General features: G+C 45.2%; 1 pseudogene; it reads left to right on the top strand.

Moving 5' to 3' along the window:
* Positions 1 to 2,277: 2,277 nt before the first annotated feature.
* Positions 2,278 to 2,909, top strand: LOC100949768 (annotated as a pseudogene).
* Positions 2,910 to 4,176: the final 1,267 nt, after the last annotated feature.

Genomic DNA, 4,176 nt, shown 5'->3' with positions numbered 1-4,176 from the left:
GTCATTGTTGTTTGGCGGGTCCGGGCTGGGGATTCGAACCCACCACCTTAGGTGTACGTGGCTGGCGCCTTAGCCGGTTGAGCTATAGGCGCTGAGCCAATAAGTCCCTTATTAAAGTCATTTTCAGTTGGGGCTTCTGTTACTTGCAGCCCAAAGCATCCTAGCTAATAAACTCCTGGATATTTTCACAAACCAGAAATCTGCATACTGGTTTCTCTCTTGTTCATATTTCTTAAATAGCAATGCCAATACATTCACCCCCACAGTTTGATGTGCCAGTAGTAGAGTAGAAACAGCAAGATGCATGTCCAGGCTGAGAGATCCAGAGACATCCCCATGGAGATTCACTGGGTCCCACAACATTGTGGGAGAGATTTGGAGAGTGGTTCATGTTTTCATGTGGAAGGACACAGAGGTGACTGAGAGAAGCCCAGGGAAACCAAAGAGGCCTCTTTATCTAGACAGTGGGACAAGGCAGGATATATGAGCATGAACTTTATAACGGAAGGCTCTAGAGGAATGTGGGCATCTTCACAGGTGACAGCCTGGATTGATGACAGTGAAGGGAGAATGCAACCTCCCTCCATCTACAGTTGCCCTGCGGTCACATCCACCTTTTCCAACTTAGAATCAACCTCAGATTGATTGAGAAGTTGACCAAGGGTCTCCTACGTAGACTAAGTTGAAGTTGTTTTTGCCAAAGAGAATGGGGACTCTTGAACTAGATATTAAGGTCAATTTTAGGAAAGCCTTAACATTTTTCATACATCTGTGTTTGTGTAATAAAAATTCATACTTTCCAAGAATGAACATCTAATTTAAAAACTTTGCCAATGTGGTGAAAAATGATATCTCATCATCATTTTATTTATATTTCTTAATTATCAGTGAGAATGAACACCACTCAAATATTATTAGGTGTTGTTAATTTTAAATACATAACATATCTATGAATCCAACCCAATTAACATTTATAATCTAGGATAGGGTACTCCAGAATCTGCAGACAAACCCATTTGCACAAAAATGGATGCTGTAGATTTACAGTTTGTCAAGTATTAGACAGAACTCTTAAGAGACATATTTCTCTAATTCAAGTTGACTTTCTACCCTTCCTGTATATGTATGCTGCTTATCAGGAAGTTATATTCCATTTTTATATGTATCCCTGCCTGCCCAAACCTCCTGCTCACATTATTGACTGGTTTCTGGAAAAGAGGCAAAGGCATCACATATCCTGTGATTCCAGATCTTCTTGTTTCCAACATCTCTTCTCCTTCCCAACAATCTAATAAAGTCAAGGCACATATCTTTAAATCTAGACTCTACGAGATCAGAGGCAAGTTATTTTCCATGTTGTGCTACTTCTTTTATATATTAAAACAGCCACAGTCTGCTTGCCTCATGCATAGATAGTAGACAAGCTAAAAAAAAAAAAAACCACTCTAAATCAAATAATAAAACTAATAAAACCATTAGTTTTATTTTTGTGTATCTACATCAAATCCTCACTCAACTACGTAGATATTTTACATGCTAATAATGTTATATCATTAACTAAGCATTTACCCCCAACCATTGGACATCAATCTGCTATATTTAGTCTACAAAACAACATAACTTATAAAAACAACGATGTTATAGATTTGTGTGATCTTTGGCTGCTGTGAATTCAAATATCATCACATTTCTATTTTCTACTTTTAGCATTTATTTATTCAGTTATTCAACAAATATTTATGTCACTCAGCACTTACATGCAGAGGTGCCAAAAGAATGAATACACATTTTAAGAAAGGAAAACTGTATTAAAATTGTAATAATACAGACTAATAACAAAAGATGAGTTCAAGTCACGTTTGAGCACCTCCTGTAATTGCAGAAGTCAAACGTGCCTTGAGTATTCTAATTTTAATACTGTTTTTTTCCTTTCTTAATATGTACATTTTTTGGCACCTTCTATTAAAAAAGCACTGTTTCTGCCCTTAAAGTTCTTACAGTATTAGTGAGGGAATTGACATGCAATTTTCATGTCTTTATGTATTTGAGCTATTTATCCATGATATAGTTATAATAATTTAAAATAGTAATTGCTCACGAACTTGATGCACCCTGTATACAGACTACCCAGGTTGGGCCACCACCTGGCACAGGAGGATGAAAGGGCCCTACTGGTTCCATAACTCCATGGTGCCCCACTTTCTGGCTCTCTGAGCTCCGGGGACACACTGAGCCTCCCAAACCCCTCAGCTGCTGCTGGCTCTGCTGGAGGTATGAATGACAGAAGGGGTGTCATCCAGTGCCTTCAGTGAGGTCAGCCTGTGCCTCCTCTACCACAGTGACATAGACACCATGAAGCAGCTGGTGGTTCCCCTTCCAGTACCCAGACTTATGTACAGTGACATCGCATTCAACAAGAAGTTCTTTTCCCTTGCTGCAATGTGCAGAGTGCTATTGTGGGCCTGATAGTAGCTGAAATTAAAAACAGGACCAGGATACATAAAGAGGATAGAGACATCCTAGCCTCCAAGTTCTGTGCTGACACACAGGTTGTGGACATTCTGAATCTGGGAGTAGTGAAAGAATTCTCTCTTACTTGAAAGTTTAAAAGATCACACATCAACCACTGCCCAGGACCACTGCAAAGCTATTTACCTCTATGTCCTCACCACCAACAATACAGTAATAAATTTCTACAAGAACAGACACTTTAAACAGCATCACTATCTCCCCTCTTACTATGCCATCCAAGGAGTCCTCAAAGATGGCTTCATCTGCATCCTCTAAATCAGTGGTGGTCACTCTCCCAGGACTATCTTAGACTATGTCTAGCACCTGGGCTCTGCATAGCCAATCTGAGCCCCTGCCTCATCCTATGTGAGTTCTACCACCAGGACCACAGCCTGTAGCTTCTGGCCTTGGTTGGGCTTCTGTGTGAAGGGCAACATCAAGAACAGTGGGACCATGCCAGTCGGGCAGCCTCCACTAGGCCCTGTCCTTCATCCTTCAGCACTCTGCCGAGCCCACCTTCCCATGCAACTACTGCTGTCTTTTACAAAGACCTGGCAGCCACCTGCTAAGCCTGTCAGCCTGCCCCAGCTACAGGCCTGTTGCTCTGCAGACTCCAGAGCAGAGTGTCCTAGGCTTGCCATCAGGCTCTCTGGCTCTCCTCTCTGCTTCTGGAAACCTCCACCCTCCTCCTCCTCCTGGAACCCTGGTCTTGCCTTCAGGTACATGCAGCATACCCACAGGTGGCCAGGTAGTCCCTAGACAGGGGCCTTCCTTGCTGGGCTGCTCCCAGTCCACTGCCCATTCCTTCAGCTCCTTCTTATATAGCCAGAGGGAACATTCTGGGCCAGGGAGAAACACAAGTATTATGGATATACTTCATCCTAAAGATATAGGGGCCTCAGAACAAGGGGCACACTTAAGGTAATGCCAGGCCCCCAGCCAGAAATAGCCCAGTGAAGTCTGGAGGGTGGGTGGTGACCCTGCCTCTCCATAAGGAACTAGTGTTGGGTAGGCACAGTGGAGGAGGCTTTTACACAAGCCCAGACCTCTGGGGCTCACCTCCCTGGCACAGATGGTCAGACAACAGGCCGGCTTCCCCTCCTTAGCACCTTCTGCTGTGGAGGTCAACACTGGGCTGGACCCTGTAATGATTGCAGGGCAGGAGGGAGGGAAAGACAGGGCAAGGCTCAGTCATGAATGTCCAAGGCAGAGGACATTCTTGGGAAGACTGCCCCTCCCACTGGATCATGGAATGCTCCATTTAGCTGACCTACTGCTGGGAGCTGGGCTGAGGGACAGGAGCCGCCCAGGCTCCGGGGTCCTCTCCCCACTTCTCTCATCATACATGAGCTGCAGCCCTACGGCCTGGCCAGAGGCAGACAAGAGGAAGCTGAGCTCAATGTTAGGCTTCAAGGCTTCCAGGGAGGGAGCAGCCTTGGAGGGCCTGGCCCTAGAAGCAGGGGGCAGTTACTTGCCTTGGGTCCTGTCAGTCTCGGAGCACAGAGAGGCTGTGCCAGGGTCAAAAAGTGTGCTGGCAGCAGACGTACATCCATACTTCTAGCATTCCCTCCACCCTGCGTCCCCCAGAAGCCACTTGCTGCCTGCCCTGCCCTCCAGAGCAGCTGTGAGTAGAGAGCAGTCCCACCCAACATAGCTGCAGTGTCA

The sequence above is a fragment of the Otolemur garnettii genome, unplaced genomic scaffold, assembly GCF_000181295.1.
Source record: "Otolemur garnettii isolate 467f Iridium unplaced genomic scaffold, OtoGar3 scaffold00026, whole genome shotgun sequence".
In the NCBI taxonomy this organism is placed as follows: domain Eukaryota; kingdom Metazoa; phylum Chordata; class Mammalia; order Primates; family Galagidae; genus Otolemur; species Otolemur garnettii.
The sequence above is the reverse complement of the archived record's forward strand: the minus strand, read 5'-3'. Positions and strand labels throughout refer to the sequence as shown.